Raw genomic sequence first — 15,698 nt, forward strand, 5'->3', positions numbered from 1 at the left:
TGACCACCACAGCCATCATCATCATCGACGCCATTAACAGCAAGCAAGCAAGCCATAGTTGACAAACGTTAACTGCCGGTGTGAAGATGCTTAATGAAGAAGAAGAAGACTAATAGAGACGTGATCCTTTCGCAGCATAAAACGATAACCGACCGAAGCGACATTTCCACCGCGTAATAATAATAACAATAATGATAAAAATCACTATAATCGCAGCAGTGAGATCGCAGTCGTGACGGTGCGCCGTGATAATAATCAGTACTAGCAATGACAATATAATTAGCTGCCTGAAGTCAGATAGGACATGTTTACTTATAAATAATCATCATGAAAATAGTGCATAATTACTATTGTCGCCACTACCACTTTGCGATTGCTGTATAAATGCGACTATTATATTTTATCGTTACTTGGCATAGTGGGTCTGTTTCCTTACATTGAGCTGTCGTCGCTACTTGTCGTACGTGCAACGACAAGGAGAGTACACATACGGGCAAATACAAGCAAGCACACGGCACGACTAGCGAGAGGTGGGTTTTATTGCTATAATTGAAATAAAAGAAGAAGCAAACGAGAACATATCGTCCTCAAACCTTACAAGTTGCTCGTTTGTGACACACAGAGAGATTTTGAACGAGGCTTAGGACATTTCGTGCTCGAAATGCAGATATCTATAATCAGCTTGCCAGTCCGTGAAGTCGTGTTAAGTTCAGGCCACTGCATGAAATATTTCCAGACTTGCCATAGTCCAATGGAGTAAATCTATTCAGTGATCGTTATGCGTGCAGTGATAACTCAACTAGATCTGGAGCCATTGTGTGTGTTGTCATCAATATGTGCTTGTTGAAAAATAAACTCCACCAGTTATCTATGAGAAATAAGGCGATGCCTTTGATTAGCGCCATTAACATTAAACTCTGGTTTGACATTATCTTGCAGAAAGTTACACGTGAATTAATAGTATGCCGATCTAGCGGATATTTATTTCTGTTTGTTTCTAATCTTCTACTACCGATGTCACATTGTGAAGATTAGATTCTGATAGCTGTTTCGCCCGTTTTCGGAAGTGCATCCCTGCACTTGATATATATATATAGTGTCGCTTCCCTTTCTGAACAGACTGCTCTAGATACTATGGATGAATCTGGATTACAATTTATGCGAAAGATAACAAACGACAATGGTTCATATATTACTACCAGCTCATATATCTCTGAAATCATCCATTACTATAAGTGTTTCAGACGGATTTTTGGCGTCTGTACCAGCTCAGGCGATGTTGCTTTGAACGGTCGAAAATCTGTGCCGCGCCATGAAGACCCAAAGCGTGTGCTCTTCCGACAATGGGTTCCATGGAAGAGTCACGAGGTAGGTGCACATCTGTGAGAATCGTGCGAACGGCACGTTGTGACGCCAAAGTGACATTCGAACGACGCTATCGAGCAGAGCAAGTAATAATGGTAATCGAACGTCTGCAACTGCCGTTCATACTGGATATGGTATGATTTCTTGCTTGGATGATATTCTACCTGGAAAACAATGGGCCCTGACCGGTGGTTTAATTTTAACGATCCTGTGTTGTAACCCATTCCATGGCGTTGGGTGTTGTGCAAGAGCTGTTATCTGTCTAGTTACGTACTCAAGCTCTCGTTCTCACCGACTTGAGAGATCTATTTCTCCGCTACTCACGATGCCGTGGCTACCCGAAATTAAGTTCATACCGTAAGGACAGACAGGCCTCTGATGAGCATCGTCAATCAGCGACATTGTGCTTGTATTAAAACAACGCTTTTCATGCCTTCCTTATACCCTGACTTCAGCTTTATAGCCGAATATTTCCATGCGCCTTAATCGCTTCCACACAGCCCTACCGTACTTGTTTAGTCTTTCTATACTGAAATATAATGTGAATGTCGTTAGTGCCCAACCGGGTGAAATCTAAAAAAACACAAAAAAACAATAGGACGCTCGCGATTATCGAAACATCTACGAAAGATGACTTTAGCACCTAAAATTACATCGACATTAACAGTACGTTACGTTTCTTTGGGGATAGATCCGATACAAGTTGAAGCATCTATACGATATCCAATGACGTCCTTCTCCTCATTATTTCCTAAAGCTAAAACTAAAACATTTCAACGGCAGCTATTGTCGGCGTTAGCGGTCTCACGGTGACGTCAATGCTTGTTTTCTAATGCAAACAAATAAATCGTAAAATTACTGGTACATTAGAAAGGCGTGCACTCATAGTGGTGGGCATTTATTATATTAGCTTGCGCGTGTGCGTCATTTGAAGTTCTGGATGAAGTACATCATGAATAATGGCCGTATTGGTTTTGGCCAGATCTTCTGAGTGTAATCACAACTTTTCATATGGGTGAACTAAGCGTTTGCCAGCGTATCGTTGATTTATACACACTTCTATATTTATATACGTATACATGTCGTCGTATCTTCTGCCGCTGTTATCGAAAGATAATCGGGCTCGTCGTCTTGGATACCTATGATAGAATCCCAGGCGAAGATAATATCGATATTAGCGCTTGCGTGAACATGTGTGCAACTGATAAAAAGCCGTGGGTTAGCATTTTCGAAAAATACGGTACTCCAAAATATAGAACATACGATATCTCTATTGTCCAGTTTGCTCCACAGTAGCAGAAGTTTACGCGTGTTAACCAAACTTGGGTTGTTTATTGTTGGTCTATTACCGTTGGCGAGTTTCTGGGAACATGCCTATTGACCGTTATGATTTACGTCTGTAAGCTCTTGCCTAGTACGTTTTGACTCTAGCAAATATTACATCATAATCGAGTTGAATTTTCTTAAATTAACAAAAGCCTTTTAGTTAAGCGGCTATTTGTAATATCTGATAATACTGCGACCATTGTATTTTTTCGAGTAAGTGCCTAGCAGATTGTATGCTTGTGCGTATGGTCCGCACCCTATTACATGGTTCTGGTTGTCTTATTTTGTATGGGCATACCTTATGACCGTAAGATTGCCCATTGCTAACCAAATTTATTATGAACGTTTGAACATAGTTAACCTATAAGAACATAAACATTTGAATTTCAGAATAGGCGTCGCCAATTCGACGATATTAGAGTACAGTAAAATCCTTCCTCCATAGCAATTCTCGTGCGTCTATGAAGATCGACGAAAACGTGTCACATGATCGATGATGAAATGGGAACTTTATGCATTTTAGTTCCTGTTATCAAGTTATCAGGCAGCTTTTATATGCCTTTCGACGTTGAGGTAATTCACAGCACCTTAGAATATACAATTTTTATATGCATTTGGGTCGCCATCTGTATTCGGCGTTATGCATTATCGCTGAGCAAGCCTTTCGCATGAGTCCGGAAGGTAACCGATCTTGTATATTTTCCTTACTAGATCTATCAGCACATATTTTTGTTGTATTTATCTGCGTGAAGGGATAGAAACGCTTTAACGATTTCCTCAGGTTTATCTATGAGTGCGCAGTACTTACTTTGCTCCGATTCGAAGAATCTCCGCTAAAATCCCGCACGTTAACAGCCGTTCTATTAGTCCGATACAACGCTTTGAAGCCAGCAATTTAGAAGCAGTAAAATTTCAAATTAAAATTATCTATACAGATAACATGCAGTTCGTCTAGGGCTACATATATTCATGGCCCATGACAACATTATAGTTGATAGCTTATGTGCCTATGTACACATACGGTACGTGTAGATCGCACTTAGCCACAAGCGATTTCTTCCTTATTACTATGTTATTCAATGGAGAAATGGACAGGGAGTGAAGCAGTCGTTTCACTTGGATAAAATGCTGCATTCGAATAAACATACACACACTATATCGGTAGCCGTCACAACGAAGAATGGCTGAAGGAGATCGGAACTTCCAGCCCGTGGGAGTCATTCGAGGCCAATAGTGGGCACTGGCATTTTACTGATATTAGCAGCAAGAGCAGCTACAGCTTCTAGACTCGTTTCATGCTGTCTCCATCAAGGCATCTTTTATTCTGGATCTACGATCCACCTTCCCCCAGATCTGTAGTGGACTATCAACTAACTAGATAACGTTTTTTTCTTGTTGTTATTATTATCATTATTATTGTTGTTACCACCGCAATTCTCATGTGCTACAGGGGGGACACAGCACTAGAAGTTGCACTAACAGTATTAGCATCTTTAGTAGTAGTAGTAGTACTCTAACCCAATGAAAGTCACGGAAAAACAGGAACACATCTACCGTAAGTGTAGGTCGGACAGGAAGGCGTGTCATTAGTGAGAAAGCATGGCGGTGTTTCTGTGTGTGCGTGCGTGCGTGCGTGCGTGCGTGCGTGTGTGTATTGACGTCTTTCGTCTTGGTGAGTGATATCTTCTCTGTAGTGCGACAGAGCTTCATCTTCTGCGGCTTCGGCCCGTCATTGTTATTACGATCCTGTGTTATTAATGCAATGATGGCGTTTGCGCTATCATGTCTGGGGTTGCTCATCGCTGGATGCCAATGGCGGCAAGAGCTGTACTTTGGTTCATTAACAGTACTTGATCAATATTCAGCTGCTGTTGGAGCACTAACTAGATGGTGGGTTTGAAGTGCTCCAGGCTGACAGCTAAGCAGTCAGCCAACGACACGAGTGAATTACAAGGTTAAATAATTGTGCTTGCTAGCACAGTGTAGAGAATTGTCGTAGTCTAAATCATCTGCATCATGAATGTAGCGTAGAAGATAGTTCTATTGTAGACATTCTCTGGGGAGTGGGTGGGGTTAGTATGCGGGGGTACTCAGAGTGAGATAAGGTGCCGCTACCGACCTTGTATTGTATTGCTTGTCCCTTACTAAGGGTCAGTATTAGTCAGACACTCACAGAAGACAAGTCGTTTAGCAAGCGTTCAAAAGAAGAAGAAGAAGCCTTGTCTATAGTAGGGCCGAGCCTTGGACGTGGCAATGCAAAACGCTTAGAAGTAAATTTAATGTAGTGTTTTATAACATATATGTGCTTGAGCCTATACTCCGTTACTGTCATTCTGTGTGTTCTGTCATTGGACTTCATCACTGGCCAGCGTTGCTTTTACGCCAACAGATAACAGCTGGTGCAGAATTAGGGCGCAACATGGAAGTTATTGTAATTGCTGACATTTTGACTCTTCGTGCCTGGCCTGATAGGTAGTTGTTCGTTTGGCTAATTTGGATTAGTATATGATATTGAAGAGATTCCCAATCACGCGTTCGTATAGTCTCTAATAACCCTGCTAGCCGTGTGCGATTTGCTTGAAATCTCGTTTCAAACTGTAACTTCGCCGTCACGGCTCTATAGGGGGAATTCAATTTTTAAGGGCGTCAACAAGACACAATATAAGGGTGAACGACAAACTTTATACATCTACTACCATCTAGTATTGAATCTCACATGTATTCCGAACCGGGCTTTACACACTAGTCAATAAGCAAAGTAGGTTATACGAAGAAAAAGCAAAAAAATATTACCTAGGGAACATTAGTCGAGATCACCAACATAATATATGGGTAGATTTAAGGTTAACGACCAACAGATGTTGTAGGCCGGTCATTTGCGAGCCTTGTGTTGCGTAGTTGTGGATGGCTTCCGTTATCAATTCGAAATAGCTGTGACATTATTCGGCCCCCAACCGAGAATAATAAAGAACATATTAGAAGTATGAAATGGCACAAACAATAGTGGAAAAGACTAAGCTTAGTGACGTTAGCTATTTCTATAGTAAAGTTTCGTTTAGAAAAACGCCTGGCATAACCGCACAGAAATTGCGACGGATAGCGCCGCGCGAACATACGCTAAGTACCCCCTGGAGCGATACTCTTGATGCTGGCAGCACAGCCATTAAGTATAAACACCTCAAGAGATCATTTTGCATTTCCTGCATAAGTGCCAAATTTCATATGAAAATGGAACGTTATTGTGTCTCAGTTTCGACAAAACACAAACAATAACGAAGGATCGTTGTCCATTACTCCATGTTAAACATCTGCTGGTATCATAAAAATATTCATTCTGGTATATAAAGCATAGCAGCTTAATGTAAAAAAGACATATATGATGCGTAGTAAGTATCATATATTGCTAGTAAAAACAAACAGAAACGTATTTGCGAAGAGGTTCAGCCGAATTGGATGTGCTTGATCTGAAGTAGGGCTAAGTTGGTAAGTTATAACTGAGTTATAACTGAAAAAATCACGTGCATAAATAGCAATTATGCCTCCAAACTTCGTATTTCCTGTATCACGTTTATGAAGCAATTCTGTGACAATCAAATTGATCGTAACAAATTTGGGAGGCGAACTGACGATTGTTTTTATTGTTTATGATTTGTTTTAATACACGCAATAGAAGATGCGTATGTGAAGTAACAGAGATACATCTTAAACATAACGCAGATAGCCAGCTTGATGACATCCATGCTGATGAAACAAAAAATTGCGCGGTATCGACAATTTATATCAAATAAACAAACTTACACTTTAGATAGACTTGGTAATTACGAATGCGACGCCCAAGCCACCTTGCCACCACGGTACCCTTATTTTAGGCAGGAAATTCTCTCATATCTTTCTAAATTACTGTTTCCGACTGTGCGTATATCAGAACGAAAGAACTTGATTTTTTTTAGGTTAAATCTGTTAATTTGCTTTTTTCAACCAGCCACATTATGCCGGATTAAACAGCGAACAAAAACAGAAATGTGTGCCCGTTCGTATTCTCGCAAGCGCTGTCGAAGGCAAAACTCTAGACATTCAGTGAAATGGTACGGCAAAAATTCAAGAGAAAATAGCAGTTTTATAGAACTTTGATTGATATCAGATTTATAACTCATCGACAACGGTGACGGCGTACAGGACTTGTTGTAAAAAATCTGTTCTATTATTGTTAAAAGAAAAGGCAAGAACAGAACTAGTTGTCGGCTGATGATCAAATCTGCTCGACTCTCTTAAATTTCGCAAGAGAAGCGGCGGACTTCTAATGGGGTCGTTGTTCATGATCAAATATGTCGGATTGTAGTTAAAAGGTTAAGTGAACCGTTGCTAACTGCGATAGTAAGACATTTGTATTTCAAGTAGATTCGCCGGTGCTCATACACAACGTATTTCGTGTACCGTCGAAGGGAACTGACAGAACCAGCTGTGTCGAAACATTTGGAAATGGGCATTTTTTTGTCGAATTTCGTGAAGCGTTGGCTCATTCGAAGGACCGCGCTGTCCCATGTGTATACGGTGGGCTTTGCCACCATACTTCACTGATGTTCAAAAGTCATTATTGAAATCGTGTGTTCGCTTTAATGAAATAGTTAACTTCGCAAACAATGAAATAAGCAACGTTCGCTATGTTTTTCATTCGTTCTACATGTATATTAGGCGTTAGGAGTGATCCCATAGGTAATGTCTAAAGCGCGCCTTCGAATTCGATTTGCAAAAGTTTATTTTCGAATCGACATGTTGGACAACACATGATCTCGACGACCGGCAGTATTTAGAATTAGAGGGTCTCAGGGTTAGAGGGTTCAAAATAAAGGCGCGCATTATACAAAAGCGTCAAAGGAGCATGCAGTACGATAAATACAAACATATTACAACGTATAATATACTAATCTGGAGCAGACGCGCTGAATTAGTTTTGATATTCTATTTGATACTAGACTAATGTAACGAGTGTCGCTCGTATCATTTCAATTAAGACAATGTAGTCCCTGTGGTAGCTCAGTGCGCAAGGTATTTGCGGTACAGGTTCGAACCCGACTATAGACGGGTCTGATACTGGAAGCTAACTGCCGTTTGATGAAAAGCCAAACGGCGGTGTCCGACTCGAAACATAAAGAATCCCTCTGATCTTAGTAGTTTCGTTATTTTTAGATTATTGTTTCTACAACTCTACGCACGCTTCTATACTTGAGTAAATATCGCACGCTTACTCCGGCCAGCGTACTGATATGGTGGTTTCTAAAAGCAATAACGTCACAGCTATTTAAAACGATTGCCTATAAATTAGCATTATTTTTTTGCAGCAGCGTTATTATATAGGCCTTAAAGGAACGCTACAAAGTGTATGAATCGGCAGTCCTTGATGCTACTATGAGGGTAGTTGACTCTTCTTTCCTATGCATATCTTTTCTATTACTATATATACTATACGTTTGCTATATTTCGAATGATTAATCGGAGCTACGGTGTGGCGTCACTGCTCGCTGCATGTGACGCTATCGTCACGCTTCCGTCCAGTCTACTGAACTAGTCTCGTCAAGTCAATAATCGTTAAATTTAACTTTATTAATTTATTACCTAGAGCAGCGAATTTTCATTTGCGTCGGGCAAGCTTCGTCTTTACAATATTGGCGGATCCATTTTCCGCCCCCTAGTTCTAACCACGATCATCATCATCATCATGATTAGCATTATTGTTACGGTCAATTGTACAATGTCACACCGTACGACAACAGCGAAGCTATCTAGCTTAATAAGTACTTCAATATTTGGTAGAAAAAGTATGAAATACGACCACTCAGTCGGAGCGCGTTGCGATTCAACGTATTTCTTGTAATGCATTTCCCCCCTCCACCCCGCTCGTGTTGGTTTTCCGTTGTCTCGTCGCCTTCATCCGCCGCCAAGACAAGTTATTACCTGCCACCGCCCTCCTTAGACGGTTAGGCGCGGCACGATGTGGACAATGAAAATGTCTTCCACCAACGGCCATCGCAGCGTCTCCGCGAAATTTACACATCACTCCCTAAAAAACCGTGGAGCGACAAAGGGCCAGCACAAATCAACCGCATCATCAGCATCAGCCACTGCTGCTGTGGAGCCAAATTCAACCACAGTTCAGGATCCGGTAGCAGTGATCGCGCTATATGTATGTATATATATATATATATATATATATATATATATATATATATATATATATGCACGTATATAATAAATGCGTAGCGGGTTTTCACTGATGGTCGGCCGACGACGACAGAATCAGCAGGAGTGCCAGGAGCACCGGTTTCCGGTGAGGGTAAGTTTAGGACTCACTCATTTATCTATGACATACTATCTCCTGTGAAAGTATGCGCAGTGTGCAAGTTTACAGCCTGTAGTACTCTGTCATCCAGCGAAATGTGCAGTTCGCGGGAAGAGTCATTATTAGAAAAAGAAAAGTTAGAAAAATGCATCAGAACGAATCTTCGGACAAGCCAGAGCTGCACGCGGTCATTCAGTAATAGCTGCATAAGCTGTGGCAATCGTTGGCGACCCGTGTTGGTCCCTAATGTTCACGTCTTATAACAACAACTGCTATGACTACAAGAATACCAGTAGCTGCGAATGCTAAGTAACAGTTGGAATAACGGCTTCAGCAACAATAACAACAAAGAGATCCCGTTTTCTATACGCTGTGTGTGTACATCCGTCGCTGCAGTGCTTGATGGGGCCGCAGCATCGGCTCTGTAAATGCTTATGTTTATGCCAGTGGGCAAATCCTCAATGTGGACGAGGATCACGTCGAAAATGACCACAACGATGCCGATGCTTTCAAGGGGATGGATAGGATGGGCAAACGGCCCAACTATTATGCGGTGGCGTCAAGTAAATGTGGGCGTAAGCGCGATAGATCTAAATCCGACGACTGGCTACGGTCAACAAATGGGGCAGCGGCGATGCCCCACCGCCCGGTACTGGTAATGTCCCTATCGTCATTAAATAAATCGTGGCACGCATCCGGCAATACTAGCTCAGAAAGGAGCGGTAGTGGCACAAAAGAGGGTATATCAATACGTCTCCCCTTCATGCCTTTCGTGTCGATCAAAGGGCGCTTTTCCCGGACTAAGAAAAGAAGTGATAGTTTAAATAGCAGCAGCCTTAGCGATGTATCGTTTCGTCCGCAATTGATAGAAGAATATATGTGAACAATATTAGAGTCATTCCTATTAGTGTTCTTTCTTCTTGACGGGTGTTCTTCAAAACGGGGAACTAAATGAAGCCAATTTGTCTTTTTCGCTCATTTTATGCCGAAATTCGAATTTCGATAACTTAATAGGTAGTTAATCAAGTTACGTGCAGGTGCTAAATGGAAACAGCCCCAATGTTTGACAAAGTGATCCGTTAGCGATCCAGCTGCTAGGAAAGACCACATTTACAAACAGCTGATAAATATAGTCATACAGAGATACTAACTCATCTGGATTACCGTTATTAACGAAAATAGTATGAATAAATGCTTGGAAGATCAGCAAGATCGACCGTGGACAAAAGTGCAGAATTGAACGTTAGTTACTGTTTGTTGCTAATCGGAAATTTTATATGGAGGTGTTCGCGTCTTCAACGATGCACGATGGAGCGTTTCGAGCTTGTTGCTCGGTTTGATGAGTATCTTGTTTCGAAGATCAATCATTGCACTATAAATTGTATATCCATCATTCATATATACGCCGCACTGATAACTGAGCGGCGAGGTGTGATGATATTTACTATTATGACGGTGGCGGTAGATGCGAGCTTCAGCTGGCAAATGCTGTCGCAGTTAGGCGAATGTTACTATTTTCTCGTATTAAATAGACGTACATACGTTATACATGCAAGAAAGGTCGGAATGGTTAGAAGTAGAAAGCGTCGGGGTCTTTTTCAGTTAACATAAAGGTGCTTTGGCCGATAAAGACTACCATCGTCGGTGTCGATTGCGAAAAAAATTCAAGTTCCGAAGATAGGAATAATTGATTTTAGCTAGTCTATTGTTGGAGCCCGTAAATGGAGCAGGCACATTCTCAAGCGTTTAAATTAAATAAAAACGATCGAGTTTAGATGACTTTGTTGCACAAATGCCTTTAGTGAAAATTGGTGCCTCGTCCACATTGCCACCCTGTACCAGCCTATAATGGAGTTTCTCTATAGCTTTTAATAACCAATTTATCACGTTCAACGACAAAACTCCACCGAGTCGGCTCCACATTAAGGATAACCTAACCATAGATGATAACTGTAAAAAACGATAAACGATTATAGACTAAGAATCGAAGTGTAGGCTTTATATAGGGGATTTTTTTTAAGTATTACGTTATACATACACTAGTTCACCATGTTTAGATATACGCCTCGCGATCGTAGTGAGTGAGTCAAGCAGTCGAACTAAAGAAAAAAAAAGTTTCGAAAAGGAGTGGCTGCCATAATTAGGACGCTGTGCCATTTTCGCCACATCGATACAACAGGAGTCGGTCACACAGTAGAACTTGCTACGGAACCGTTCTGGGACGAAATCGCCCCCACTTCTTAGCACAGCGTCTAGTCCGCCTTTGAGTATGCTCTGCTGACTTTCGACAGTGACCAAGAATCACATCGATAATAATAGTAAACGTCTTAACAAGACTGGCCACGGCCGTAATTGTCATCATAGACATCCGCATCATCACCAGGGCGTAAGTGACAACATTTTGTCAGCTGATATCGGGGGCGCAGAAAAGCGATGGAAGCGGGAAAGGGGGCTGAGAAGCAAGATGGAGAAGTCTCGGCATAAGTCAAAGTTAGCAAAGCAAGCTACGGTGCGGCGCTCTGGTAGGGTCTAGCCGCAAGCAATAGGTAACGCATCGAACGGTTTGTAGCTTTCCAAGTAGAGCAAACACACAATGAACCATTATTTTTGTTACTGGCGTCAGTTTATCTCGTGCCTTCAAATAAGAAGCAAGGGCCTCTTCCGTGTAACGGAACCATGTAAGTTGCAGGGGCTGCAGCAGTATTAGCAATTTAAGTGTAATAGAAGACGTACTGATCGTCATAACAAGGTAGATCCCATGGTGACCGCTCGGCCCGCCCAGGGCCTTACGGCCCGCAGGCGAGCGAGCCCATTTCATTGATCTCCAAATGCGTCACAAACATTAATTGCCGCAATTCTGAATTTTATCCTTTCTTATCCCAACACGATGAACAACGGTCTGGAGCTACGATAGGCTGCCGCGAATCGTCCTCTAGAGAAAAAAATCACACGCTTACTGTTTCGAAACAGATTGGGTACTAAACGGAAAGAGTATTCAACAAAAAGGGACCTCAAGTTTCGGTAAAACTAAAGGACGGCTGCTATCCATATCTATTCGTGAAGGTACAACGAAGAAAACAAACAATAGCAAAAGATTGGCTGAAGCAAACAGATATCGATGATGGTAGCTCCCGTGGCACACTAACCGCGCTTGTTTCAGTTTTTAAAGAAAGGCAGAATTTTGTTGTCGATAGTAGTGTGGAATAGCGTTATTGTTGTGGGCAGTGAAAATTATTTTTGTTAGAGGTAGAACTATAGATGTAAAATTTAAAGTAAAATCCCCTAGGGATACTTTTCCTTAATGTATCATCTGTTATTGTTTTACTTGTTAATTTTTGCGGATAGAACTACTATCGCCTGACAGCGATCGAGGACGTCCATGAACGTTCATTACTAAAAATGCTGCCTGAGCTATATAGCTTATAATGCTAACTTACACTACTATATGCTAACTGCGATGCTATTTATATAACTTTATAGCTATATATTCAAGCACTTTGTAGACATGATGTTTGGGGCTGCGGAATTCTGGTTAAGGTCAACTTCTCGTTATCAGATGTTCAATAAAAAATGAGAAAAATTTACATCCCGTTTTATAAGTGTACTTAACTTGGCTTAAGGCCCACTCTTATCTTTATTAAGGTCCATAGTTCCATGATGTTGACTAGACAACTAGTCCTTTTCTGGTTGTTTGTCCATCCATTCTGTCAGCTTATAAAAGACATTAGGTGCCCTAATATTCACTAGGTTTCGTTTTTAACAGTATTCTGATTACTTGCCCGCTAAATCGACTGTATGTTACAGAAACATTCACTACAAACGGATGCACCGTTGAACAGACATGTTAAGTCGGTAGTGATACTAATGAAACCTAGCGTTAGCAACAGGTGATAGCATCGCTAAGGCGGCTGATCTCGACCCTGATTTATTTATTGCCTCTGTGACAATATTCAAATCGTTTCTCTTCCTTGAATAGCCGTATTCGTATCGCCGTTCCACTTAGTTAACTAGCTAATATTATGAAGCTATGCGGGGCGGTCATGTTTGCCCCGAGTCATCTCATAGATGTATGGGCTAAAATTATCATAGCCGCTAGATGGTTACGAGGTAGATATAACAGACGAATAGAGAGCTAATTTTGGATTACATCTGATTTATCTAGAGGTAATTATATGTTGAGCTTATTTAAACTGTTTACCGGAAGGCTGAAAAGGGCGTCGGGAAATTTTGTGCCACGTGAATCGTGGAAGATAGAAGCTCTTCCGCCAAACATGGTCTTATCCATATTCGACTGTAACGGATAACAGCGGACCTGTAATCGAGAAAACCGACCATTAGAAAATTGCTTGTTTTCTTCCTGCGTGCAAAGATCTATGTACTATATCATTTTTGCATCGAATAGCCCAGTATTATCGACATGCACATTGGCCGTCAAACCTCTGAAAGGAATATCTAAACGATACGAATCTCTCCGTACAGATGAATAGCTGACAAACCTAGCTGGATTCAACTAGCCCGTGATGTTCTATCTAATTGAGTATAGTGTTTTGTATTGTTGACCTGCTCTACATTTTTAAGACAATGCATTTATTACCTAGAGCAAATCGAAGTACGTCATTGAGGAACCTTGATGTTTGCCTTCACGCCGCTTGCCACTGGCGATGGCTAACGAACGACTATAGCGATACTTCGCGGAGACTTATTAAGCGAGACCTTTGAACTTTTGGTGCCAACTTAATCTGAACGGCGCATGTCACGTCAATCAATTTAAAGGGTTCATTGTGCACGTTTAGTACTTACTGTGTATCATCGCTCATGCGTTTTTAATGGGTAAGTCACTCATTCATCCACGGACCTATAGAGATAGATAAATGCTAGGCATATATGTAGATCCAGACGTGCAATTCAGATCTTTTTGCTGGCTATACGTGTGACCACGATGTTTTGCCATCTTCCAAAGTCGGACGCATCGACGAAATGGAGGTCTTCAATAATAATAATAATAATATCGTATCTCTTATTTTTTTCGCCTCATCATATTTTACCTGACTACATGAGGCGTCCCCCTAGCAAAACTATAACGATGATTACCGCTTGGCCACTCACAGAGTCCAGACATGATAAAAAAATTAAATAGATTCGAAAAACTCGCGGTTGTGGTAACGATCGAACAAGTCGGCCACAAGTTTCGCGACCCCCTACCTCGACGTTTGCGTCACATGGAGGCGACAATGGCTTTGTGGCACGCAAAAGTGATCCCTTCCAGATCTGCTGCTGGAGCACAGTTTAAGACTTTCAGCCACGAGTCGAAATGGTCACTTGATGATTGTCGCCTGTTCGGACGACAATTTACCTTTATGGTATCGCCATAGATCGCACTGGCGACATTCTGCGGTGCTATCAGAACAATCGAATGAAAATGAAATCGTTTAGAGCTCTTAGGTATTTGTGCTTGAAGTGTGAGTTTAACGAGTAGGCGGCTTTTTTAGATGCTTAGGTGAGGCTTCAATGAGCCGATGTGTACTAGTATGAACTTACTCATGGTTAGTATTAAAAAGTGGCTCCGTAAATATGTAAAAAAGGAATTCTCGAAAGGGTATGCGGTGTAATCCCCCAAATTAAGACCGTGACCGAACAAAATGGCGACCACATTGAGTAATTATGTTGACGAGAAATGCTTCTTTCTAAACATGTAAGAAAGAATAAGTGTCAGATCTTAAATTTGCTTTAAAAAACGTATACATATCGAAGACTAAAGGTAGATCAGCTACCGAATGGGGTCCTTGCACCCTAAGTAAGTTCAAACTAGGGACTGTTTATTTATTATTTACCTCATTGAGTGCTGCAATATAACCCGTATTCGTAGCCAACCAAAGCAAAATGTATGCTATGCGATTATTTGTTGGTCGCATATACCGATATATGTATATATCAAAGAAGTCCTTTTTACGTATGCAGAAACAAAAATTTGACGATAATATTCATGTAGCATAATCCAGACGCCGATTATCAATTAACTAGCGAAACAGCAGAATAAGGTGTAGGAACGATTGTCACAAAATGGGACTGTGACCTGGTTTTTAAACACGTGTGGACGCATTGTATTGATGTAGCATAATACAAGTTTTTTCTATACAAGCATAATACAGGTCTTTGATGGTGTCAGGAATTCTGAATGACAAAAATATCTCACACATTGTAGACAAGCCGAGTCGTCGGGGTTGTACTATGAAATCTAAATGGCATCCTTTAAAGCTTAATCTCGTTTGTTCTTAGGCTTATTATAAGGCTGCATATTGGACTCTTTGTATATCTCTGAATCTCTCCTTTCGCTGCATCGACACTGCTATAAGTATTAACCGGAGGTTGCTCATTCATTAAGGAAGCGATCATTCTCCCTGGCTACCAGCGTTCATGAACAATGTAGCGGAAGGTCTCCGTTGATTAAGAAGATCCATAGTCATAGTAGCTTCGCTTGTACACGCAGCATTTCGTTATCTTGATGTACAGCTTAGGACACAACATGGTCCGAGATAAAGCATCAGCTGGTATAATGTAAATGTAATTTGATGAGCTGGTACATTTAATTTGCTGGCTTGTATTCAGACAGACCATTTTCATGTTCAGAATGGATCATACGGGACCTGTTGCTGACTGCTGTTAGCCCAAT

General features: G+C 41.2%; 1 protein-coding gene across 4 annotated transcripts in view; it reads left to right on the forward strand.

The window, feature by feature from the left end:
- Nucleotides 1-15,698, forward strand: part of LOC111244189 (uncharacterized) — a 141,201-nt gene that overhangs the window by 87,427 nt on the left and 38,076 nt on the right. The window contains exon 1 of one of the 4 annotated variants that reach the window (XM_022790985.2): nucleotides 8,968-9,022. The exons of the other annotated variants lie outside the window; for them this stretch is intronic. The gene's annotated coding sequence lies outside the window, so the exon portion shown is untranslated. Of the gene's footprint in view, nucleotides 1-8,967; nucleotides 9,023-15,698 lie in introns of those variants that run through there. 4 annotated transcript variants of the gene reach the window in all.

This window comes from Varroa destructor, unplaced genomic scaffold (genome assembly GCF_002443255.2).
Source record: "Varroa destructor unplaced genomic scaffold, Vdes_3.0 BEIS01000002.1, whole genome shotgun sequence".
Classification (NCBI taxonomy): Eukaryota; Metazoa; Arthropoda; class Arachnida; order Mesostigmata; family Varroidae; genus Varroa; species Varroa destructor.